Here is a 26,112-nt window from a genome sequence, read left to right as displayed (position 1 = left end):
GCATGGATATGAGTCCTGGGCCCAATCACCCAAGGGTCAAGTCCCTGTGAGTCCCCTTGAAGGCTGGAACCCCCACAGAGGAGCTGGGGGAGGTGCTGGCTAGTTTTCTCTGCCCCAGATGGGGACCAGAGCTGCTCACCACGGCTGTGGAAGCATTTTCCCAAACAGCAACAGGAAATGTTCATTTTCTCAACCTGAATAACCCTTGCAGAGTCAATTCTAGAGCAGAGCAGAGAATAAAATGTGACCATCATCCAGGGCATTTCTCTCAGGGGAAGGAACATGGAAACAGAGAAGCCTGCAGAATGAGGTCATCATGCCACCCAGTCAGGCGGAAGGGATTTTACATGAAATAATGTATGTGGCCCACCAGGCACTGAGCAGGTGCTTAATACATGACAATATTGTGATTCATGCTGATTCACTCCTCCGCCCTCAACTTACTCGAAAAGTGCTTGAGTACACACAGCCCAGATCGGCCCACTCCAAGTGTGCACCAGGGCCTGGTGCCAGCCAGCCCCTGACTGGTTACTGGTTTGTGATGAGTTCACAGAAATTGAGAGAGAGAACAATTAGAAATGTTTATAGATAGCTGGCGTTGCCATGACAACATTGATTGTATTTCACGGAAATATTACTGGTCAGCAAAAGATTGAAAATAAAAAATAGCCTTTTGCCACAAATAGTTTGAGGACTGGGGGTCATGAAAGCTTCCGAGGCAGTCTTATTATTACCATTTTATACATGAGAAACTGAAGCTTGGAATGATTAACTTGCCCAAGTCCATCCATCCAAGTGGTCTAGCTGGTCCTTGAACCCAAGTCCTTCTTGCTCTAAAGGTTTGTAACTTAGAATCACTCTATTCCAGAGGCCAAGAGGGTTACAAATGTGAACTCAATACACTGCTGATAATAAAAACATTGATCTGAAACAAAGTCTGGAGCGTCTTGTCTCAGCTCTGCAATCTTCTCACACAGTGAGCTATCTCCTCATTGGGTCCTCAGTTTCTATATATGCATAATGAGAGATTTATCTTAAGGGCCTCTTTTTGCTCTGGCACCCTGAATTTGATCATAGACTCCCTCAACAGAAAGAGACCATTGATGTCATGTCACCAATTTCCCTTCAAAAGCACCTGGGCCTGGGGCTTCTGCAGTCTCTTGCATACTCCCTGTATGTATCCAAGATTGGATTGCTCTGACTTTCAGGCTAGAATCTTTCCCCGAAGGGCTTCTGCCATGAGTATTGAGCAGGGTCCCTCTGTTGTCCTCAGGATGCCGACCCCCTCACTCTTGCCCCTAGGGGATTCTTTCCCAGAGATGGGTCCTCCCCATGTGCTGCCTTCACTCACAGGTGTTCAGCCTCAAACCAAACCAGATGCTCTTTCCACCTTAAAAGGAAATTTGATCTGTCTGGGTTGGGCTCACCTTTGGTGTATAAGAATAAAAGTACCTATCAAAATATCTTATATACCACATACATATATATGTATATACACACACACATACCCCTACTATGTACCCACAAAAGTTAAAAAATTATTTTAAAAAGGAATAGAAGGATAGCCTAGAAGTCATTTGTGTTTTTTCTTTAGGGGAAGCACTGAAAGTCCTTTTATCCTCAAATGCCCAGGGATTCCAACCTGTGAGGGACTAAAGACCCAGAAAGCTCCCATCTCCTTTTACAAGAGTCCTAAGGGGGTACAGCGACTACCTAGAGGTTCTCCTGAGGCCTGTGCCGGCTCCAGCCTGTGACTTGTTGGAGCCCCCCTCTGCCTGAGACACAGGCTGTCCTGAGATGAAAGCTGGGCATCAATCCTGACTCCCTCCACACCCCATCAAGTATACAAGCCTGCCCCAATGAAAGCTGACCCCCAGACTTCATCCAACCATCCACCCCTGAATAGAGGAAATGAGCTAAAAAACTGGGCCATCTGTGTGACATGCCACCTGCGACTCCAAACTCCCACTCCCCAAGTGCTGACTCATTGCAACCTCTTTTAAGCTGTCTCTGCAACAATCAGTTGGAAAATGGAAAGATTGGTCCCTGTTGATGCTAAATGAAACGACCCACTACAGATGTGGGGAGTTCTGGAAAGTTGGAAATGCATAGAATTTCCCATTAATCAGCTCAGAGAATCATACAGCTAAACACTGAACACGCACAAGGTGTCAGGCCCTAGGTCGGACCCCGGAGACTTGAAAGTACAGGACAGTCTAGAGTCAGAGAATCCTACAAACCATCGCATCATGAATTCTTCAGGTTCTGGAATCTTTAAAAGTATAGAATTGCCAGGCGCGGTGGCTCACGCCTGTAATCCCAGCACTTTGGGAGGCTGAGGTGGGTGGATCACGAGGTCAAGAGATCGAGACCATCCTGGTCAACATGGTGAAACCCCGTCTCTACTAAAAATACAAAAAATTAGCTGGGCATGGTGGCGTGTGCCTGTAATCCCAGCTACTCAGGAGGCTGAGGCAGGAGAATTGCCTGAATCCAGGAGGCGGAGGTTGCGGTGAGCTGAGATCGCGCCATTGCACTCCAGCCTGGGTAACAAGAGCGAAACTCCGTCTCAAAAAAAAAAGTATAGAATCACAAGATATTAGATAAAATCTAGAATCACAGGACCTTGGAAACCAAGAACCTCAAGTCTACATAGAACCAACACAGGTTGTACTTCATCTCTGGTTCAACCAGGCCAGCCCACCCTGCACGGGAGGCAAGTTTGGGGAAGTAAAGACATTTCCACTATAATGTCAGTGAGGGGTGGCAACCAGGACACGTGCCAGGGAGAGGAAACTGGCCTGAAGGATGAGCATGGGGCAAATGGCAGGAGCTCTGTTGAGGCATGAAGTGGCTCCAAAATAAAGACCAAGGACAGAGGGAGCCCTGACAGCATAAGGAAAGGCTACAGCTGGAGGCAGAGCCTCTTGACCGGTCCCATTTCCTACTAATGGAGGACATCCCAGGTCCTGGACAAAGCTGAGGCAAGTCAGCGCATAGCTGGGTGGCTCTGATGGGAAGACTTTGCTTATATGGCCCTGGAATCAACCTCCTCTTCCTGTCCTGGTTCTGGCCTCTGCAGAATGCCAGAGGAAGAGGGGTCACAATACTTTGTCCCACATCAGCAAGGGCACTCCTGACAAAGACAAGCACGTAAGCAAAAGCAGAGAGGCCAGAGCATGGGGCATGTTCACAGAAGGTGAATACATCAGGGTGTCCAGGGCACAGTGGGGCAATGGAAAAGACAAGATGCTGGATGCTGGGATAAAATGGCAGAGGACCAGGAGGCTCAGAGGCTGGACTCTGCGTGCCTCTCCCACATCTCTCGGTAACATGGTCTACGGTACTGTCATAGGTCAGGGGAGATTGCTGACAGCTTGGTTTCCAACAGGGCCTTGGCAGGGACCTCTTATTCTCCCTATGGCAGGTCTGTGAGATGCCCTTTCCCTGCCCCTGGGTGGCTCAATGAGGCCCTGGAGGAGCCATGTGGTGGGCTCAAGGTGTAATGCGCAGGCTTAAGTGTCTCTAAAACAACTAGTAAAAACCCTGACCAAATCCAAACCAGATGCCCCAGGGCGTGCAGGGTTGAGAGCTGTCAGCACCTCTGCATTTTCACCTGCTCATGTGGGTTGCACCTGTAGGCGGCCTGGATGCAGGGGAGCTTCAGGCTGCCCACCAAGTTCAGCCCCCAACTGGCCTGAACTTGGAGGCACTGAGGGGCTGTAGGGTAAGGCCACAGACTGCTCGTGGGACAGTCCCCACCTCTGATTATTTTCCCCTTCCTCCTAATTCCCAATACAGACCTGAGGATTTATTAACATCTAAACTATATTCAATAGTGAGGAGAAATTGGACAATTACCTTTTCTCTCTGAGTCTCAGCTTTCCTATAAGCAACATGGGCACATTAATAATGGCCTCCTAGTTTACTGGATAATTCCTTCATTCTCTTGGACAAATGCTTATTGGGCATTTATTGTGGCTCAAGCATTGGATAAGGTACTGGGAATATGACAGTGAAGAAAACAGACATGAAAGGCAAAACAAGCCTACTCACAAACAAATATGCAATTGATAAGTGGGTTAATGCTTTGAAAATGACATGCTAGGTGCATGCGTGCATGCTAGAGAACATTCAAAGGGGGAGGGGTGAAGGAGGCGTGTCTGGAGAAATGATATCTGAGCTGAGACCCAAATGCTGAGCAGGAGTAAGCCAGAGGAAGGGTTTGGGGCAGAGTGTGTCATGCACAAGAACAGCATGTGCCAAGGCCCTGAGGCAGGGAAGCACTTGACTCATTTCCTTCTCATGAGCAGAAAGCAAAAAGAGAGGAGGAAGTAGCATGAGGTGAAGCTGGCAAAGTAGAGAGAACAGAGCAGGCAGGAAGCCCCAACTGTGTTCAACAGGGGCTTCATACAGCTCTACTCACAGCTGTAAAAGATTGTGCCGGCCAGGTGCAGTGACTCATGCCTGGAGTCCCAGCTCTTTGGGAGGCCGACGGGGTGAATCACGAGGTCAGGAGCTCGAGAACAGCCTGGTCTACATGGTGAAACCCCATCTCTACTAAAAATACAAAAATTAGTCAGGTGTGGTGGCATGCACCTGTAATCCCAGCTAGTCAGGAGGCTGAGGCAGGAGAATCGCTTGAACCCGGGAGGCAGAGATTGCAGTGAGCTGAGACCGTGCCACTGCACTCCAGTCTGGGTGACAGAGCGAGACTCCATTTCAAAAAAATATATCATGCCAATGGGGGTTTGTGATCACGGATAAAAATTCTTCACCTCCGGTCTGCAAGAACTTCTAGGATCTGAGGCTTCAAAGACAAAGGAATTGGTCCAAAGTCATCTGGCCAGTAAGTTCCAGGATCTAGTATGTAAGCAGGTCCTTCCCAGGCCCTGGACTGCCTCCTGAACAATCAGAATGTGCTTACTGCCATCCTTGACCTCATTTGGCCCTTCCAACCCCGGAGGAGTGAGGCAGATACAGGTCTTCAATTCCCTGACCCAGCTCAGGGATCCCAGGCCCAGGGAGGTGAATGGGCTTACCATGCATCATGCAACACATCAGTGGAACGTGGCCCCACTAACTTGTTCTCTGACCTGAAGTTAGATGAGATTATTCCCCAGAATGAGCACTCTGTCAAGAACCTGGCCCTGTGGGAATGGACAGCGTCAAGGATGGAGATAAAATGTTAGGGTGGAGAAAGGAGGCAGAAGTCACACCACATGAGCACAGGTATGAGGCTCAAGGTGCGAAAACTTGTCCAGTGGACAGAAGGTCTGGGAGTGAGGTGGAATGAAATACGGTGGCACATCTGAGAACATCATGTAGGCAACTGACCATTGTGCAAAGCCAACGGTTATGATTGCCCTTGATTTGTCCCAGCCCTTCCTGGGGGCCACATCCCTGCAACGTACCTGTTTTCTCTGCCCCAGAACATGCCTGCCAAGACTTAAAGGCAATATCTCTGCCCTGTGTCTGAGCAACTCCCGGCACAGCTGCCCAGCTCCTGCCATCATCAATGCCAGGACAGAAGCCAATCCCTCTCCATCTCCCTTGGACAGTGTCCCTCCCAGTGAGAGTCACAAACTCCACCTCAAGATAGTCTGAGCAGTTTGGAGTCTGCAGGGGCTGTGATCCCCTTCTTTTTCTCATGATCTCTCTGTGGGTTCAGCCCAGATTTAACTCCTTCCACAGCCATGTGACACTCAGGACCGTTCTCACTATTCCCCTGGAGCTGGAGCAGCACTTGGCCTGCCCACAGTCCCTCTGTCTGACAAACTGCTCCAGCCTCTTTCCTGGGTGAATGCCTGCCATCCTCGAAGGCTTAGCTCAGCCATCTCTTCCCTGTCTTCCAGAGCTCAGAGCAGGTACCCTTGTCCTCCTCCAGGAAGCCTCCTCCGATCTCAGGGAGGAGCCTCCCCTCTGGGCTCCTGCAGCCCCGTCCTTCTCTTGCCTCTCCAGGTGGACTGTGAACCTTGTGAGGGCAGGGTTTATGTCTTCCTGGTCCTTGGTTCCTGCAGCCCGGCACGTGGTAGGAGGTCAGTAAATGTCTAGATCTCTTCCCTTTCCTTTCTGGGAAGAAAGCCCAGCAAAAGGACTTGGAACACGAAAAAACCAATTTGAAATTTGAACAGTAGTTGTTTAAATCCCCCAGTATCTAACAGAATGAAGTCCTCTCAGCCAGCCTTCCCCCGGGTCATGGCTGCCCCAACCCCACTCTCTCATACTGCAACTGAGATAACCTGGGATCATTCATTCCCCACCCGCTAGGGCCACGTGCTCCCAGCTTCCCTTTCCTCTTTCCCTTCTCTCCCTCTTGGCCAGTGGAGCAGGATAAGTGCAAGTGGAACCTCATCTCTTTCACCAGCTGTCCTGGATGTAGCATGACTACTCGAACCCTCACCTTAAAACAGGAGGCTGATTCCTGCTATGGAATAGCCTTCAGAAAATGTCAGTTTCCCCTTTCTTGCCTTCCTTCCCTATATACATTGTCTTCCTCCCCCCATAGCTGGAGTTAATCCCTTGCCCAGGAAGCTTTTTCTGACCTCTTCCTCCTCAAACTTTGCCGAGCTTGAAAACTAGGTGGCCTTCAGCTCACTCCTGTCCCTTAATCGAAGAGCTGCAGGCAGGATGGAGCCGCCTCTAAGCCTGGATAAAGGTGAAATCCAACAGTTGGGAGAGGTTATTTTTGGACCTGACACAGATGCTAAATGAAGAGCCCCCAGCCTTCCAAGCAATCTTTGCTTTGTGCTCCAAGGCCCAAAACTAACATTTTCATAATAATTTTCCAGTATCAAAGTGATAGTTTTGATTCAAGACAGCTGAAGCCTGCAAAACTGTGTGGCAGCCTCTCCCACCCTCGAGCCAAACATGTGCCTCTGTCTCTATTTTAACACCTTTGATAATCATCGAAAAATGCACGGCCCAAGCAGTTTTCTCAGCTTTCTGACCATAACAGCCGCCTCTGGAAGGAGTCCGCTGAAGTCTGTTTTCCTTCTGCATTACTCTGAGCCCAGGGCTTAGTTCTCCCAGCTCGCCTGGCTTTCCACCCTCCCTCTCTGCATTCCATTAGTAATGTCTGATTAAGGAACTGGCCTTTCTAGTGCTATTAAAAAAGGGGGGAGCCCAAGAAATACAGTAACACAATATCATGGAAAACTGATATAATCTTTTCAAAACTATAAAGATTGTCCACCCGGAGGAACATCTGCACGGAAAAAGAAAAAGGTTTTAAACAAACTGGAAAGGGGTCGGGTAACTTGTAAAGGCTGGAGTGCTGAGGAGATGCTGGCGCGTCCTCGGCCTGCTGTCACTCTGGAGGGGGAAGGCCGTCCTCGGAGGAGCCAGCTCCCTCACTGAGAGCTCCCACCATCTGGAATTCATTGCAGGATGGAACACTGGAGTTTGCAAAAAGAAACTCGGCCTCACAATAATTGTTCCTTAAATCATTAATACGGCCCGAGCACCAGATGGAGAGTCAGAGGACTGCAGGGGCCCAGGAGCAGCGTCCTGGCCCACCCCCACTGCCCTCTCCCTTGGAAGCTCCGGCCACCTCCTCCCGGGAAACAGCCTCAGGTCAAATTCTAGGCTTTCCCCCCAGCCAGGCTTTGGCCGCCCTGGAGAAGAAACTGCTGCAAAACAATGATTTGCAAAGATCCTTTTGGTTCCTGGTGCCTTCCAGACTCAAGACTTGGAAACGGCTGGTGCTCACACAGCAGAGTCCCCGCATGAGACCTGGCCCTCTAAGCACCCACACTCCCCGGAGGACCCAAGGCAGCTTTGGTGGTGAGTCAGCAAAGGCGGCATCCACCACGCTCAGGGAACCTGCGGAGATGACGTCACACACTGGGCCACATTAACGCATGGCATAGCCAGCACAGGCAACCCAAAACTGGCTATCTAGTCCACCACCAGCATCCTGAGGTGGAAGGAGTTAGTGTGGGCCCTAGTCACTGGGTCTTAGAATAACAGGATATGCAGATCTGAACATCCAACTGCCTGAGAGTTCTGGAAGCACAGACCCTTAGCAGCAGAGAGCTCTAGAAACTTCAGACTCTCCCAGCCTCCCTCCTTGGTATAGAGAATCCCAAATGCTGAACTTGTCTTCATGTGTGGATGTGTTGATTTGCTGAAGAGGTGGTAGTGGGGCCTAGGAGTCCTAGAGACCCAAACAGGTGCCTGAGCCTCCAGGGACCGGAAGAGCCCTCAGGACAGCAGGAGGGCTCCTACCCCTGGACAAGAAGTGCCTCTGGACAAGGGTCTCTGCTCCAGAGTGCAGGTGGGGTCACAAGGGGGACGTGTTCCCCTTGCGGGTAGTCAGGGCTGCTCCACTTCCTGTGCCCCTCTGCCCTAGGAACTGCCCCAGGCCACTGCTCTGTGCTTCCGACCCTGACTCTCCATCCGGCCTGCCACTACCCCTTGAGGGGAGATCCATATATCCAACTGCCTGCTAGACACCCTCTCCTTGATGTCTCAAGGCTCTGAGACCCAGCATATCCCAACCAGGACTCTTCGCCACCGTGAAGTGGCTCCTCCTCAGAGAAAGCACTGCCATCCACCAGTGCCCCACCCTGAAACCACGGACTTCTCCCTGACACCTCTCTTGCCCTCTCCTCCAACATCCAGTTTCCAAAATCTAAAGCCCCATCCGTCCTTCCTTCCACGGGTTCCTCAAATCCATTCACACCTTTCCAGCCTCACTACCACACCCTAGTGCAGGCCTCAGCATTTCATGCCTGGCTCATCTCAGCATGTACCAGAATGATGTCCAGACCCCCCATCTACCCATTCATCCTCCACCCAGCAGCCACCGCCATCTTTCTGAAACACAGAACTCACCTGGGCTCTCTCTGCTCAAAACCCTTACATTAATTATGCATAGGAAATACTCCCACATCGTCACTGTGCTAGTCCAGATGGGATAGGTTATGCCATGGTAACTCACATCTCAGAATTCTCAAAGTTGAACAGTGTTTCTCACTCACACATGGCCATTAAGGTATATATCCAAAGGACTATAAATCATTCTATTATAAAGACACATGAACACGTATGTTCATTGTGGCACTGTTTACAATAGCAAAGACCTGGAACCAACCCAAATGCCCCTCAATGATAGACTGGACAAAGAAAATGTGGCAAATATACGCCATGGAATACTACGCAGCCATAAAAAAGGATGAGTTCCTGTCCTTTGTAGGGACACTGATGAATCTGGAAACCGTTATTCTCAGCAAACTGACACAAGAACCGAAGATCAAACACCACATGTTCTCACTCATAGATGGGTGTTGAACAATGAGAACACGTGGACACAGAGAGGGGAGCATCACACACTGGGGTCCGTTGAGGGGTTGGGGAGGGATAGTAGGAGGGAGGGTGGGGAGGGATAACATGGGGAGAAAAGTCAGATACAGGTGATGGGGGGATGGTGGCAGCAAACCACCTTGCCATAAATGTACCTATGCAACAATCTTGCATGATCTGCACATGTACCCCAACATCTAAAGTACAATTAAATAAAAAGAGTTGATGGGGTCTCACTCAGGTCCTGGGCTGCTGGAGCCACTGCCATCTTGAAAGCTTTCAGTCACTGTGATGGAAGGAAAGGCTGCCTTGGAGGGTTTTGCATTGGCAATTAAATACTTAAGCCTGGGTCTGGCGTGGTGGCTCATGCCTGTAATCTCAGCACTTTGGGAGGCAAGGCAGGCGGATCACCTGAGGTCAGGAGTTGGAGACCAGCCTGGCCAACATGGTGAAACCCTTTCCCTACTAAAAATACAAAAAATTAGCTGGGCATGGTGGTGTGTGCCTATAATACCAGCTACTTGGGAGGCTGAGGCAGGATCGCTTGAACCCAGGGAGGCAGAGATTGCAGTGAGCTGAGATCACGCCACTGCACTCCAGCCTGGGTCACAGAGCAAGACTCTGTCTCAAACATAAATAAACGAATACATAAATAAATAAATAAAATTACTTAAGCCTGGCAATGGCACATGTCACTTCTCACATGCATTGGCTGGAACTGGTAACGTGGAACCATCCGCCCACAAAGGAGCCAGGAGGGCATCCTCGTATGTGCTCAGAAGGGGAGAGCTAGAAAGAGTTGATAATACCCCAGTCATACACTCCCTTCAGGGCCCTGAAAGTCCACGCTATCTGACCTCTATGCCTTTCGAAAGGCTGTTCCCTCTGCCTGAAACCCTCATCCTCACGGATCGCTTAGGTAACAACTGCCCATCCTCAGTCTTGCCCTGAGAAGCTGGCTCTGGATCTCCCACTCTGCTGGGAGCCCCTCCTCCCAGCTCTCAGCTCTGCTGACACTCTGTGAGAACTGGCTACTCATTGTCTGCTCATTCTTGGACTGTGAGTTCCATGAACACAGGGGCTTGAGAACTTTGGTTACTACTCTACCCCTAGTGCCTGCTCAAGTGCCCATATGGAAGGATACTCAGAACGTATTGCATGAATAAATGAATGAATATATGTATGAGAGAAATAGATTAAGATCCAGTGGCAGAGATATCAGGAGTGCCAGGGAGCCTGGAGGTTTGGGAATAAAGCCATAGTCCATACTGGGTGAGCTCCAGAAGGCAGATGCCATGGGCTGGCTAGTGGAGAGAAGGAGAAGGAGGTCTTTGATAGGGCTGCCATGAAGAAGGAGAATGACGACTCACAGGAGTCCAAATAAATAAATAAATAAGCCAGTCACAGAGTCCCAGGCTAAACGCAGAGTCCTGTGCAGAGCCAGAACCACAGCTGCCCTCTGACTGTCCTGAGCCCCTCTTCCATCCTCTGGCCTCCTCCAGCCTCCTTCACCTACAGCTGGGGCAGCTAAAAGGCAGAGACCCTTCAGCACATTTTACTTATCTAGACTGGGTGCTCTCCAGGAACAGAGACTTATATCTCTCTGGCTCTCCCAGCAACTAGCACAGTGCTTGGCACATAGTAATAGCTCAGTTAGTGCTTGTCAAATCTGACTTTGATCCATTCTTTACTCTCCAAGCTCAGCCTGCCTGGTATCTGCTGTCCCTCTGGTCACCAAGATGTTGGCCCCTGACACCTTCCCCCATTCCACCCCATCCCACCCCACCCTGATGTGCCTAGGGGCAGACAGGGAGGTGTACACTGAGTCTCAGACTTCACCCCTCAAGCTGTGTGAATCTCAGCCAAACCTCTCTGGTATGTAAAGCCCTTGGACCAGCCTCCAGGGCCAGAGAAGACATGGGGTCTGTTCAGTGTAAGTGACATCTGGAGCTCCAAGCTGAGAGCCCCATGGATGGTGTCCAGGCACTCATTGAGACCCACTGTGGACTGTGGTCAAAGCCCAGGGAGCTTGGATTTCCACAGTGATGTCTTCATTCTCCCCTCCTCTGACTCACCCCACCCCCGCCCCAACCATCCTGTCAGTCACCAAGACTTGCCAGGGCCACCTCCTAAGTGTCCAGTCACCTGAATTCCCATAGCAGCTAGAGTCATCCATCTAATGCCCAAACAAGCTTAGGTCATGTCCCTGTTTAGAACCTTCCACCCTGGAGTCAAGATGAAGGCTCTTGTTCATCTCTGTGTTCAGGCCTGGCTCACTTGCTCCCTCCCAGTCTCGTCTCTCGCCACCTCTCCCTCCCACTCCACCTTCCAGCCACACGCACTTCCAAAAGTGCAACATTTCCTAGGCTTTCCAACTGCGAACATGCTGTTCCTTCTACCTGAAACTTCTCTCTCCTAGAAAATATCAGTTCCTTTTTCAGCCTTGGCTCAGCCTTCACTTCCTCTAGGAATGTCTCCTGAATTCCTGCCCTGTAAAGAGTCAGATGCATCTACTCATTCATTCAGTCGGTCGTTCACCAGTCTCTAGTATCTACCTACCTAGCCAAAAACATCTGTTGAAGAAGAATGAAAGGGGAGGGAGGGGTGAATAGCTAAATCGATTTGGAACAGAACTGATAGGATAGACAAGAAAGATGGAAGAAGTGGCAGAAATCTCCGAATATTGAGTGATCTGAGAAGGCTTCCTGGAGGAGGAGTGGTTGGAGTCAAGTCTGGAAGGATAAAATGGCTTAGTTAAGTGAGTAGTCTGGGACTTAAGACAGCCCCACTTACCAAGTTAATGAGTTTGGACTTTATCCTGAGGTCAATGGGGAAGTATCAGAGGATTTTAAGCAGGAGATGATTATAATTAAGCCATGATTAAATCTCCATGTTAGAAGGGTCTCCCTGGCTGTGATGTGTGTGTGGAGACCAGTTAAGAGTCTCCAGCAGCCTCTGTAAGAGAGATACTGACAACCTGCACTCAGGGGAGGGATGGTGATGCAGGCTGGATCTGAGACCTGCTCCGGAGGCAGCATGGATGGTACTTCGTGACTGACTGGATGCTGGAGGGAGAATGGGGATAACAGTGCCTCTGGGTTTTCCCACCTGGAACTCTTACACTGTGAACAAGGACTGGAATTTCTCTAGACACATTATACATGCAAGCTTCAGGTGGGAAACAGGGGTGAAGGTGGTCATAAGTAATCACTTCTGAGCACTTAGCAAGGGCCAGAGCACATGTTAGGTGTGCATTAAGATGAATTGACTTAAATTGAGGTGACTTGCCTCCTTTTCCCAATGGAGTAGATCGTGTCCCACTGGTGATGGCCCAGCTCACCTGAGGGTCAGGATGGGCGTGGAAGCTCTGCTGGGAGGAGGACCAGCCTCAGCGCAGGCCTGGAGATGTGGGGGCATGCCTACAGCACACAGGAGCGGCCAGCGCCGTCCAGAAACGAAGAGTGGACAGCTGCCCTCTCAAGAACCCAGGCTTCATTCTGGAATGGAATGTTGGGTGTGCTCCTAGTTTGTCTGCCAAGGAAAAGGGTCTGGTGGCCCTCGCAGACAGACAGCAGAAAGGGCGTGAGTGGCACTCCTGGCACCCTGACGCCAAACAATTACCCACAAGGAATTCAGATAAGAACAGGGCATGTGGCAGCCAGAGACAGACCACTCCAGGAGCCCAAACCCCAGGTCCAAGACCGGGCAGACAGTAGGTTCTCAATCAGCATCTCAGATCAGTCCTTCCTCTGCACTCTGAGCCCAAATTCCCAACATCCAGGATGAAGAGAAGCAGAGACCCTCTCTGGTGCAGTCCTCTCCTGCTCACCTGCGTACCTCCCGCCCTCTGCTGCAGGCAGGTGAGCCAAACACACTTCCCTGGGCCCTCCACACTCCCTCCTTCCTCCTGGCTTGTGTTCATGGAGCTCCCAGTGCAAGGAATATGGCTGTCCTCCCTGACCCCTTAGCCATCTTAGATGTCACCTCCTCCAGGAAGCACTCTGTGATGCCCCCAGGCTGGAGTCATCTTTGGGCTCTTGCAGCCCCCAGCTCCAGCTCCCCTGAATCCCGGCAGTGACCCCCTAACAATGGCTGCCTTATTCATTTCCGACCCAGGCACCTCACCCACTGAGACCTGGCTTGGTACGCTGCGTTGCCTCCCTCCCTGGGCCATCACAGCTGCTCTTCCTTCACCCAGAGGGCACACTCTTCTCACATATTCCTTCTGCCCGGCTCAGGACAAAGGTCACTTTCTCAGCGGCCATCCTGGACCCCACACTGTGCCGGGGTCCCCCGCACTCAGCTCCCTCAGCCCTCTGCTTTGCTGCTGCAACCATACTTCTGTACCCTTCCTGTTTCGGTGAGTGGCAGTGAGGCACAGCAGTTAAGGGCATGGACTCAGGGCCAGGCTGCCTGGCTCACCTCTCAGCTCTGCCATCCACCAGCTCTGTGTCCTCAGGACCATCCCGCAGCCTCCCTGCACCTCAGTTTCCTCACCAGTAAAATGGGGATAACACAATTCCCTACTTCAGAGGCTGGTGTGAAGTTTAACTTGATAATGGACATGAAGGCCTGTGGCAGCCACTGCTCACAGCTATCCTCATCCTCCCCTAGAACTGATGTCCCCGCTGCCTTTGAAGTCAAATGATGGCCATGCAACTAGCTTTGCCCAATGATTTGAGTTATATGTGCCACTTCCAGAGGGAGCTTAAAAGACATTTGCCATGTCCCTTTGCTCTGTCTCTGCCTCAGCCTTGGTCTCTAACTGAGATGTGCCAAGCACCTCCTGCTCACCCACGTGCGTACATGCCATGAACCAGAAATAAGGCCTTGTTATTTTAAGCCACCAAGATTTGGGGGGCATTTGTTTCTACAGCATGCCTGTCCTATCCTGACGAATGCAAGCATTTAGAATAGGGTCTAGCAAAAAGTAAGCACTTTCTGCCAGGTAAGAGTTGTCCATTATTATTGTACTTCTGTGTCTGCTTGCCAGACTCTGAGAGCAAGGCCCAGCTCATCTCATTCACTGTGGTAGCCTCAGCCCTGGCACAGTGCCCAGCACATAATAGCTGCTCAATAAAATACTTGCTGACTGACCGGCCAATGGTCAGGTAGGGGCTCTGCTGAGCACCTGCACCTCACCCACTTGGCCAGGCCCCCACCTGTGGCTGACATACATCCAAAACCGCCCCTCTGCACTCCCATAAATCCCAGTGGCCTAGTTTCTTGTGAACAGCCACCGGAGTGCCTCCATCCTAGCAACGCCTGTCAGTTGTGATGGAATAATCTGGTCTTGCCAAGGTTGTGGTCTGCCATGGCTCCCTCATGGACGTTCCTCCTGGGCTGGCACAGCAGGCGGCCTTTCGCCTGGCAGTTAGTTGCCAAGCAGTTCCAGGTGGTTTCATTCTACTCTGCACACTTAAAACACTGTCAGTGACTGAGAGGATTCTTGGTTCTGATAAAAGGAATATGGAGATATCTTGCTCAGTCTCTTTGCAGCATCTCAGGAGGCCTCACTCTCTGCTTGCACACCTCTGTTGACGGGGACCTCACTACCTGAAGGGTTTTAACTCTGTCATGGAGTGGCTCTGACTGCTGAGCTCTTCCCCATGTAGGACTGGATCTGCCCGCCTGTAACCTACCTTGGCCCAGCCTCCAGGGCGAACGTGCCTCACGTAGATTGTGGCCGCTTTACCTGGCCTGTGACAATTCTGCAAGGTGAGGAGACCATACTCTCCACCCACCCTCACTTCCCCTCATATTCTTCTCCAAACATCCTGAGTTTCCTCCTTTCTCTGGATTTTTTTCTTCTCATTGAGATTTTTATAAAAACTTTTAAAATCTCCCATATGTGGGATTTTTGTCACCATGTATCATCAGTCCAGTCCATATTTTAACCTCAAAATATGCAGAGCAGAATGGTAGGTGACTCTGAGAGCCAACAGGTCTGATTTTACTGGGGAGGAAACGGGGGCACAGAGAAGCAAGTGACTTAGCCAACGTCACATGAGGAGTCAGTGGCAGAGGAAGGACAGGAGCCAGGGCCGGAGGGGAAATTACCGGCCCCAGATGAGCGTGATGGAAAGAAATCAGAGGCAGCAAACATGTGCTCAAGTCATTGGGATTCTTGGTGTTTCTAAGAGCCCTCGGACATCCCATCCAGGGGAAATGAAGGCAGGGGGCAGGGTAGGGAGGGAGGCTCCAGAGTTCAGGGCTAGCCCTTCATGCAGCCACTGCCCAATGGGTGGGAGGATGAGAAGACAAAGCCTCAATACAGTGACACCTCCCCTGGTGTATTTCTGTGCCAAAACACCCACCATTAACTTAAATACAGCCATGGAGAGTTCTTAGTGCAATGTATCAATGACTGTTCCTTTAGGGAAAGGTGTAAAAGGCCTCCAAAAATGCCTCCAGGAGAATGTCCACTCACGGTATCCTTGGCTGGCACTCAAGCTACAGCCCTGATATGAATTTTGTGTGATCCCAGGTTAATTCTCTCACTTCCTAGGACCTCCATTTTCCCCATTTTCTCACAATAAGAAAAGCTACACTTAGTAACCTCTAGAGCCCCTCCTGGCTCTATCAGCCACTCACATCTAAATATGAATCAGTACCTCAGAGTAGCTCTGGCAATGAGTGTATCTACAAATGGATCAGTCATGGGTCTTAGTTGCAAGTAACAGAAATCAACTCTGGCTAACTTAAAGGAGAAGGAGAAAGAGAAAAGGAAGGAAGAGGAGGTGGAGGGAGAAGGAAAAGAGGGATGAGGAGAAGGAGGAGGATGGCAACAACCATGAGGAAGATGAGGAAGACAAGGAAGAAGAAGAGGGGGAGGCAGAGGAGGAAAAGAAGAAGAGGAAGAGGAGGAGAAGGGTTTACTAGGATGCTTTTGGATGGTCCACAGGATTCAAGGGCATCCTGAATGAAGAACCAGGCTCAGAAAACAGGCAGGAACCAGGGAAAAGTGTCACAGCCAGGTTCAGGCAGCGTGTCTGCTCCTGCTGGGATAAATTTTAATCATCTCTGCTTCTGTGCATCACTAGTTCCAGATTCAGTGCCCTGGGTGGAAGCATCCAGCTGGAAAAGCCAGGGGTCAGAGGGAGCGTGTGTACCTGGCCTTTTTGGCTTCCTCTACTTAATTGCACATTAAGCAGAGTGGGCGATACCACATCAGCAGAAAGGTTTGGGCCCTGAAAGTCTCCACCAAGTGCCTGTTGGGTGCCACTTGACCCCCAGGACAGGATCTGAGATGTGGCAGGCAGGCAACGAACGTGATTCTCCCAGTCCACATGCCTCGTCGTCTCAGCCCATCTGTACCACAGGCCTGGGGGCAGCGCAGGTACTGCCATGGTCCCATTTAATAGATGTACTGAGGTTCACAGAGGGATCAGCCACACATACAATTAGGCCGAGAGTGTAAAAGCAGGCCTATCTGAGACCAAGCCTGCCCATTTGCACTGGCACCTGCTGCCTGAGTCAAGTACAGCAGTCCCCACTGATCCTGGGAGGATGCACTCCAAGACCCTCCGCCCCAGATGGAGACTGAAACCACGGATCATGAAACCCTATGTATGCTATGTTTTTTCCTACACATGCATACATCTATACCTATGAGAAAGTTTAACTTATAAATTAGACACATCAAGAGATTTGCAACAATAATAATAAAACAGAGTAACAATATACCATAATAAAAGTTATGTGAATATGTGCTGTCTCTCTCAAAATATTGTACTGTGCCTACCTGCTCTTGGACCACAGTTGATCATAGGCAACTTGAACCATGGAAAACAAAACCACAGCTACAGAGGGGCAGCCATAGTGCCTGGCTGCACCTTATGTATCTTAATTCCTGTGACCTTCACCATAGCCCCAGGAGATGGCTGCTACGACTATCCGCATTTTACAGATGAAGAAATGGAGGCACAGAGGGGTTGAGTCACTGGTAAGTGGCAGAGCTGGGATTTGAACCAGGCAGTCTGGCTCTACCATCTGTTCTCTTAACTCCCCCAGTGTGCCGCCTCTCATGACAAAGAACATCCCCCATTCACTGTCCCCCTGCTGTCTCTCCCTGGCTCTGGGAAGCTGCCAGAGGCAGATTTGGGTGGAGCCCCACCAAACCCCTGAGGCCAGGCCTTGACTCAGATGTGAAGGTCCCTGTGTTCTCAGCAAAACCACACCTTCTCTGGGCCTGGGATATGCCTCTGCAAAAGAAAAAAGCAGAAAGCAAGAAGGACTCATGGGGTAGTGAGCTCTCTATTCCTGGGAGCAATCAAACAATACTTGCATAATGATTTCTATCTTGCATAATGATTTCTACTGATACCCTTTTTCTATTGCATCCCGGACTGTGAAACCCTCAGAGCAGGGACTCTGATTCATGGCTTCATCCCAAGTGCCTAGTGAAGAACTCGACACAGCGGCTGGATGGAGTAAAGGGCAGGGAAAGGGAGGAAGACATGGAAGGACAGGATGGTGAGATGACAAAGAAGGAAGAGATTGGTTCATGCCCAAGCAAGAATTCTCCCACCAGCACCCAGTGGGGGGTGTGGTGGCCATCCTTACAGATGCTCCTTTCTCATCTGCCCCTTCAGCTGTCTGTCATCAGAGCCACTTCCTTCTTTTTCCTATCCTACGCCCACAGATAGGAACACTATTCCCAGCCATGCCATAACCCCACAAACCACCTCCCCCTGGAAGTCTTCCGAGCTCTCCATGCTACCTGTCCCCTGAGCTTTGCTCAGCTCCAGCGTCATTTCCATGACAGGTTGAGACTGGGGTGGTCCTCAGTCAGTGTCTCCTCTCCAAGACCTGAAATAGTGGAAAGTAGAGGTTAGGGCCAGACACATCTGGATTCTAACTGTGGCTTTGCCAGATGTCATTCTGTCACTTGGGGCAAATGGTGTCCTTGTGTAAGCCTCAGTGTCCTCATCTGTCAAATGGGAGCAATAAAGATACCACTTCACATGCTGGTGATGAAGAAAATGACAGAACAGGTGAAAAGCTTCGGGAAGCTGCAGGAACGCTGGATTCGGTGGCCCCTCAGCAGCTCTATGAGACAGGCACTGCTGTCCCACCTTAAGAAAGAAATGAATGCACTGAGCTGCTCCAAAGTCGCACAGCTAGCAGTGAAGGTGGAATTCACAGCTAGTGCCATGTGGCTTGAAATCTTTAGCTCTGGTATGCAGAGACTAATAATAAAGGTAGAATAATAACAGAGTTAACTTCCATTGAGTGTTGACTACATCCTGGCATTGTGCAAAAGAGTGACATCGATTTATTCCATCCTAATGACAACGCAATGATGTTGCTTCAGAAGCTGAAGCTCAGAGAGAAACCCCAAGGCCTAAGGCTGGAGAATGGTAGAGCCAAGATCTGAACTGAGGCAGCCTAACTGTGGCCTCTGAGCTCTTCACTACAGCTGGTGGCACTGTGCTGTGGCCCGAGAGCTAAGCAGCCCCTCCCCTCTGCCTCTGAGCAAGTTCAAATGCTCCCGCCCCTTGCTCATTCCCCCAAAGGCCCCTATTTTCTGGCCATACCTCTCAAAGCTCTTCTCAAACCGCTCACATCACACTCACCCCTCCGCCCATCCCAGTCTGCCTGGTACCTATCAGCTGCCAGGACCCAGTGCTCACCAGGGCTGCTCGGGACCTCCTTGTGCTAAATGAAGACTTTCCAGTCCTCATCTTGCCTGAGCTTCTGCTGAGTTTGAAACTGTTGGTTACTCTTTTTCTTGAAATTCTCTCTTCTCTTGGTTTCTGGGACAGTGCTCACTCCAATTCTCCCACTGTCTCTCCTTCACAGACCACTTCCTTTTCTGCTTTTAATTCTTTGAATATACACCTTTTCTGCATATTCAGCTCCCCAAGGTTCTGTCCGTGGCTCTGAATGCACTCCTGATGGGGTTCATGGTCAGCGCCAATCCCTCCACAGCCTGTGTCCTCACCACCGTGCCCGCTGCCTTCTGGTGCCTGCCCTTGAGCAAGTTGCTCCAGCTGTCTGAGCTCAGCCTCCATCACACCAAACTGACCCCTTCTCCCCTATGGGCCTGTGAGACTTGAGGAGCACCCAGGACAGAGGTGCTGGGACCTCGGCGCTACCGCCCTCTCCACATGTGCTCCCCCTCTGAGGATGGAGTTCGGGTGGAGGAGCCCCTCTCTTCCTGCCCTCTCCTCCCTGCTAGTGTCATTTACAGCTCAGACATAGAGCTGATGCCCTGGACCATCCAGTCTTTGGCCCCTGAATTTGAAAGGGGCCCCCACTGAGTGTGTGTATGTTAGGGGGTGGTGTCTCACTGTTCTTCTTTATATTTCAGCCGAGAACCCCCACCATGGAGTTGTGAGTGGGGGTAAGACACCCCAAGCCATGACTGCACTCGCCCCCTCCAGTCGTGGTCCCGAAGTTCTCTGCCCTTCATGAAGGCCACTTGCGCCATCATCAAGCTAAGTGGACATTTTCCTGGTAGCAGAGTGGGGCAAAGGAGCAGGGCCTTTTGGGTGGGTCTCAAAGGTCCTCTGGCTTTCTCCCCTTCCCCTTCTCATCCTGGAGATCCCACCCCACCCCACTACCGTTCAGGGGGAAATTATACCAGGTTCTAATGGGAGCTGAAGGGAAGCGTCCCCTCTATTCATCCCAGTGGCTGAGAGGCCTCTCGAGCACCCATTGTGCCCAGCCTGCCGCCTCCACCTCAATTGCTATCAGGTGGTCTGGTGTGGCCCCTCTCCCCCTGGCCCAGGACGGGAATGGGCTCAGGCAATGGGCCGGCCCACAGAGTTCTCCGTCCATCCTCTCAAGGAGCTTTTGTTGAATAAAATAGCACCCGCCACTCGGCCACTTTAAACCAAGGCCAGGCACTTGAATGTGAAAACAGGGCCCAGGCACTGGGAGCACAGGGACAATGGCCACCCTCAATTAGCTCACTGAGGTGCCCCAAATGGACTTGGGGAGGGGCCACAGCCACAGCCCATTCATGCATATTTATCACAAGCTGCTGCACATCGGTTTGCATGGTTCCCATGACAGCCCCAGGGGAGGACAGAGGGGCGGGCTCGGGGCCCTGCAGAGGTGTGGTTCAGACACACTCCGGGGCTCACCCAGCATATTGGAAAACTGCCCCCAACCCCATGTCCCCTTGTGGCCCACATAGGCTGGACATCCTAGGGCAACAGGAGTGAGGGACATTACTCTTGTGTGCTGGGCATGCCCACTCGACAGGTGGAGATGTCACGGCCCGGAGCAGAGGAAAATGAGCTTTTTCTTATTTTTAATTTCTATCTCAAATGGGAGAGGGTGGGTAATAATAAAAGCATGTATCGAATGTTTGCTAAGTGCCAGGATGTGTGTCAAGTGCTTTCAACTGTCCTGTCAATGCCGTCAGATAAATGCTGAATTGGCTTCACTTGAGAAAACTGAAACCCAGGAGAAGGTGGGTAATTTTTCCCAGATCACTGGTTGATGTAAGTAGCAGAGCTGGGATAGTCACCCAGGTTGTCATTCCCCGTAGCTGGTGCCAGGCCTTCCTCTCGGCTGGTGAGCAGGAAGTTAGGGAGGGGGCTCTGCTGTTTGTCATCAGCTCCTAGATGCCAGGTGCCGTGCTTGAGCCAAGTTCGAATCTCAGTGGCTCCCCGGGAGAGCCTGTGTGGGAGAGGCAGCAGCTAGACCTCCCCTCACAGCATCCTCCTCAAGAGCCCAGCAGAGGTCTAGCAGGCAGCTGCTGCTGCTCACAGCTCCTCAGCAGAGCTCTGAGTTTCTCCTCTTTCTGTGGAGTTGAGCTCCTGCGAGGAACTCACAGCAGCAGCTGAGAGGCAGGCAAGCGTGGAGGTAGACAAAGTCGTCTCCCCAAGCCTGCAGGACAGCGCGGCAGTGAGAACCCCCAGGTTCCTCCCAGTCTGTACCATGTTGGTGCTCCTGGTTCCACTGTGCTGTTCTGGCCAGGCTGGCATGGCCCCCGGTGCTCCTGCTTTCCCCCAAGCAAGTGTGCCTGCCTTCATATCTCTGCTCACGCTGTCTCTCCTGCCGGGAATGTGAGTTGAGTTGCCATGAGCCGAGGGTTGAGTAGAATTTGATTACTTGGTTTGGACTGGGCTCTGCTCTACTTGTCTGGTTTGGGTTGGATGAGCTGGTTGAGATCCATGTGTATACCACGCTGAGCGAGGAGCTGCGTTCCATTGCATTGAGTTAAGCTGAGTTGAGCTAAAGTAAGCTGAGCTGAGTGGGGTGAAAATGAATTGAAGAGATGGTTCCATAGACTGACTCTTGTATTAACTTGCTCTGTTACAACAGGTGAGCCTCAAGCTAGTGATCTCCAAAGAACCCCTGACTCTGAAAAACTAGGATGCCAAGAAGCAAGAGTCCCCGCCCCCCCATAGGCAGAAAGTGTGTCCTTTCCACTCTGTCCCTCATTTGCTGGTGGACATGACTCCTCCTTGGTCTGGGAAGTAGACATGGGGCTCTGGGACAGTTTCCTTATTTTTCTCAGCAACCTCCTTCAAGATCAGAGGAGCAAACAATCACGATGGTTGGTAGAAGTTAACGTAAGTTCTCAAACTCCTTGACTTTCATTTCCAGTACAGATTCACAGCGGCCAGAAGCTCTTCCAGGAATAGCATGATAGACTCACAAGTCATCAGGTCTGATATTTTCCCGCATTCTTCATTGGCCTCAAAGCCAGGACCCCTTCACATCTCCCCTGAAGGGGCCGCCAGCCCCTGCTCGGGTGCTAGCGGCAGGAAGCCCAAGACCTCAGGGAATCACAGTATTACCTAGTGGTAAAGAAGTCCCTAGCTTACCAGCACTGTAACCTGAGGCAAATAACTGTCCCTTTCTGATATTTTTTTGACAATGGGGTTTTTGTGGGGATCGATATGACAAAATGTGTAGAGCACTTAACATAATACCTAGCATACAGTGAGACCTTCATCAAAGGCAGTTTTTATTACCATCACTAACCCTGTTGGCCTATTACTGTTATTACTGACAATACTGGCCATTGTTTAGCAGCCTAATGGCCAAAAAATGCTTCTTGACTACCTGAGGTCAGGGCAGGCCCTGGGTAAATGAATGAAAAGGTAAAGTTTCTCACCAGCCTGAGGTTTAGCACCCAGCCTCATTCTCTACTCCCTCCCTTTCCTTATTTAGCCCCTTCCCTGCAGCTTCAGATGCCAGGAACAGCAGACTCCCTCTGCTCACAGATGGTCCCAGTCCTAGCTTGGACACTGCTTTTCTCGGGGAGCAGCCTTGGGCACATCCCTTCTCTCCTCTGGGCCTCAGTTTGCAGAGCTATACAATGGAGGATCAGTCTAAATTTTCTTTGAGATGGCCCACGCCTCAGACACCCCAGTCATCTATCTGAGCTCTCTGCTGCTCCCTTCCCCAGCCCATCTCCTCGATAGAAATCTATGGCCCCTTTTCTTCTGGACAGTGCTGAAGACCTCCCCCACTGATGATTTGCATCAATATTTTAAACCTTCCATGTGTTTGGTTCCCAGGGAAAAGGAGTCAGATTCAGCCACCACCTGCATACCCACAGAGTATGACACTAAAGGCTAGAATCAGAATCACTGTTTACATCCTGGTGAGTCCCCAGTCATGTAAAGGGCCCTCCTCTGCCTCACACCACCCACCTCACCCCATTCCCAGCCACCAAGCAGATTAAAGGTAATAATCAGGCCTCAGATCCGGGTCTTCTGACTTCCAGTCCAGTACCCCTCTCCCTGCCAGCAGTCTATCATTCAATACACAGTAACTAAGCACCAAGTACTACTGGGAGTATCAAGGTGAGAGGGACTTGGCCCATGCTACTGATGAATTTTAAGAAAGTTCCTGGAAAGAGATTCATTCATTCATTCATTCGTTCAACAAACACATAAGCACCTACTCTGGCCAGGTCAAAAGATCAGCTCAGACCCAAAGGCCGGCTTCCACGGCTCCCATGGCCAGGCCCCTGCGGTGGGGAAGAGGCCTGGTGGTTGGGCAGGCCACCCACCTCCTCCCGAAGGGACCAGCAGGCATGAGCTCATGTCTGCAGAGCCCTGCAGCTTTCACAGTGGGCTCTGAACACAAGGCCTCCTTGTGATTCCAAGAGGGATGTGGCGGGGGCAGCCAGCCCACGAAGCCCTGGGCATGGTGGGGCTGTCAGCAGACACTCCCGAGGCCAAGGGTGCTGGGCTTTGATACGGCATTAATGCGCTAATATCTTAATCCAGCCACCACCGGCCAGCTGCCTGGCCACACAGCAGAGCCCTGGGGACGGGTTTCCAAATTACATTATTGAATGTTTACCTACTGAGCTGTCCAAAGAGTGTTTAACACCAGCTGAGGGGAGCGACTACACACGGGATGGCCCCACACCCACAGCTCTCACGTACAACACACGCACACATGTACCCGCCTGTAGAGACTCACAGACACACAGGTTCACAAATCTGAACAGGCAGCATGTCCCTTAGAAACACAAGTGCAGGCACATGCACACTCACACAGAGACCCCACACTTCACAGCCTTCACAAACCCCTGATAACTCATACCATGCACACACACACACATTCCACAGGCAGTTACAGAGCCCTATCTGGCCACCACACTAGAATGCCTGCTTCTCCTCACCTTGCACAGTCATCAGGGTGGAGACCCCTGTCAGACAACCCTGAAAAGTTGCTGCTGCCAGGGCCTTGCAACTAAGACCCCAGCCTCGCTAGGCTTCCTGGCTCCAATTTCCAAGTTCAGAGACACCCCCCGGCCTTGCTGATGGTGCTGATAATGTGGCTGTGGAGATAACACAGGCAGTGAGTCCTGCCTTCAGGAATAAGCAGGGTTGACTCACCACCTGGTCCTGCCCTCTTACTGGGATCCCCACCACCATCCGTCCACCCTCTTCACCTCTTGCCATGCTAAACATGTCCCCTCTTCTAAGCCTTTTGAAACGCTCCTCGTGCTACCTGAAACGCCCTCCCCACCTCACATCCTCAAGTCCAGGCTACTTATCCTTCAAGGTGAGCTCATCACCCCTCTTACAAAAGCTCTCCCCACTCCAGCCAGCAGAGGGAAGGCTCTCCTCCATGGATCCCCAGATTGGGCCCTGACTTGAAGGTCAGAGCAGGCACTGCCATGACATGAAGATGGTAATGGCATCTACCTTGTGGGGCTATAGTGAGAAGTAACCATTGATTCAAAGGCTGGCATGGAGTCATCACTCAATTAAAACTATCAGTTACACATGTTATTACATGCTGGCAGCCACAATGACTGGCTCGTGAAGCCTGTGCCTGGTCCCTGCCCTGATCTGTGAGCTCCAAGAGGTGAAGCCACCATTACCCTTTGGCCCAGAGTGGGAACTCGGTGTTGGTTGAGTGAGTGACTAAGAAGTCCACTGTCTGCCCTGCATTGTCGTGACCAAAGAATGGATTTTTCTAGAAATACTCAGTTGAGAAGGAAGTCTAAAAAATTAACTGAATTAAGTAGGGGTTAGGTGGGTGCCGAGATCCACCTACCCCTGGCTCTGCCGTAGCACTCCGTGACCTCCAGTAGGTCCATTCCTCTCTCTGGGACCCAGTTTCCTCACTTGTCAAACAAAGAGGTTGGATGACAAGGTCTCCCAGTCTCTTCCAGCTCTGAAGTTCTGAAACTCTAAGCCCTAGTCACAACCTTTTCCTGGGGGTACAATCAAAATACAGTATCGTTGGGAAACAGGACATTTCAGCAGAACCATCTGGGAAGGAGGAAGAGGCAGGAGAGAGAAGATGAGCGAGTATTGCAGTGGGGGACACAGCAGAGGCAAAGGCACAGGGCCTGGATGCCATATGGGTTTTCTGGCAACAATGAGTAGACAGGCATAGAAGGAATGGAGGGTTGGCCCAGGGGGTGCATGGATGGATGAGGCCAGAGAAGTAGACAGGGGCTGCCACAGCAAAGGCCTTGTAGGCTAGGCTGAGTAGCTGAGGTTTAATCTTCTAGCCCTTTCATGATCATCGGAATTACCTGTGGCTTATTAAAAATACAGGTTCCCAGGTCTCCACCTCAGCCCTATTGAGACAGAGCCTTTTGCCAAGGGACCTGGGAATCTGGAAGCTGTATTTCTATGAAGTGCCCTGGGTGATTCTTATGAACCAGGCAAGTCTGGGAAACACTGCTGGGTGAGATGCCAAGTCACTCAACAGTCTTTTACCTTGGAGGGACACACCCATGTGCTTATCACAGAAAGTGGACATGAACCATGGTGTGGGCCTTTGCTACAGGCTCGGGTTGCCTGGGTTAGAGTCCTACCTGCCTCATTCACTTCTTATCCCTGTTGCCTTGGCAAATGACATGGCCTTTCTTCACTTTCCCACCTGTAAAATGGGAATATTCTTAAAGGCTGGTGTTATCAGTTCGTTCTCACACTGCTATGAAGAACTGCCCAAGACTGGGTAATTTATAAAGGAAAAAGGTTTAATTGACTCACAGTTCTGCATGGCTGTAGAGGCCTCAGGAAACCTACAATCACGGTGGAAGAGGAAGCCAAACATGTCCTTCTTCACATGATAGCAGGAAGAAGTGCCAAGCAAAAGGGGGAAAAGCCCCTTATAAAACCATCAGATCTCACGAGAACTCACTATCATGAGCCAGCATAAGGATAACCACCCCATGATGGAATTACCTCTCACCGGGTCCCTCTCATGACACATGGGGATTATGGGAACTACAATTCAAAACAAGATTTGAATGGGGGCACAGCCAAACTATATGAGCTGATCATGTCGATCAAACAAGCGGGCTAGGAATGATGAAGCTGTTTCAGGAAACATGGGTGAATGTGCCACCACCCAAGG

At 50.9% G+C, this 26,112-nt stretch overlaps 1 long non-coding RNA gene across 1 annotated transcript in view; it reads right to left on the bottom strand.

The window, feature by feature from the left end:
* Positions 1-26,112, bottom strand: part of LOC135272579 (uncharacterized) — a 137,485-nt gene that overhangs the window by 52,631 nt on the left and 58,742 nt on the right. The window contains exon 3 of the long non-coding RNA XR_010340599.1: positions 18,029-18,117. This is a non-coding gene — a long non-coding RNA (uncharacterized LOC135272579). The remainder of the gene's footprint in view (positions 1-18,028; positions 18,118-26,112) is intronic.

Source organism: Aotus nancymaae, unplaced genomic scaffold (assembly GCF_030222135.1).
Source record: "Aotus nancymaae isolate 86718 unplaced genomic scaffold, 86718_ANA_hifiasm-v0.15.2.pri h1tg000007l, whole genome shotgun sequence".
NCBI lineage: Eukaryota > Metazoa > Chordata > Mammalia > Primates > Aotidae > Aotus > Aotus nancymaae.
The sequence above is the reverse complement of the archived record's forward strand: the minus strand, read 5'-3'. Positions and strand labels throughout refer to the sequence as shown.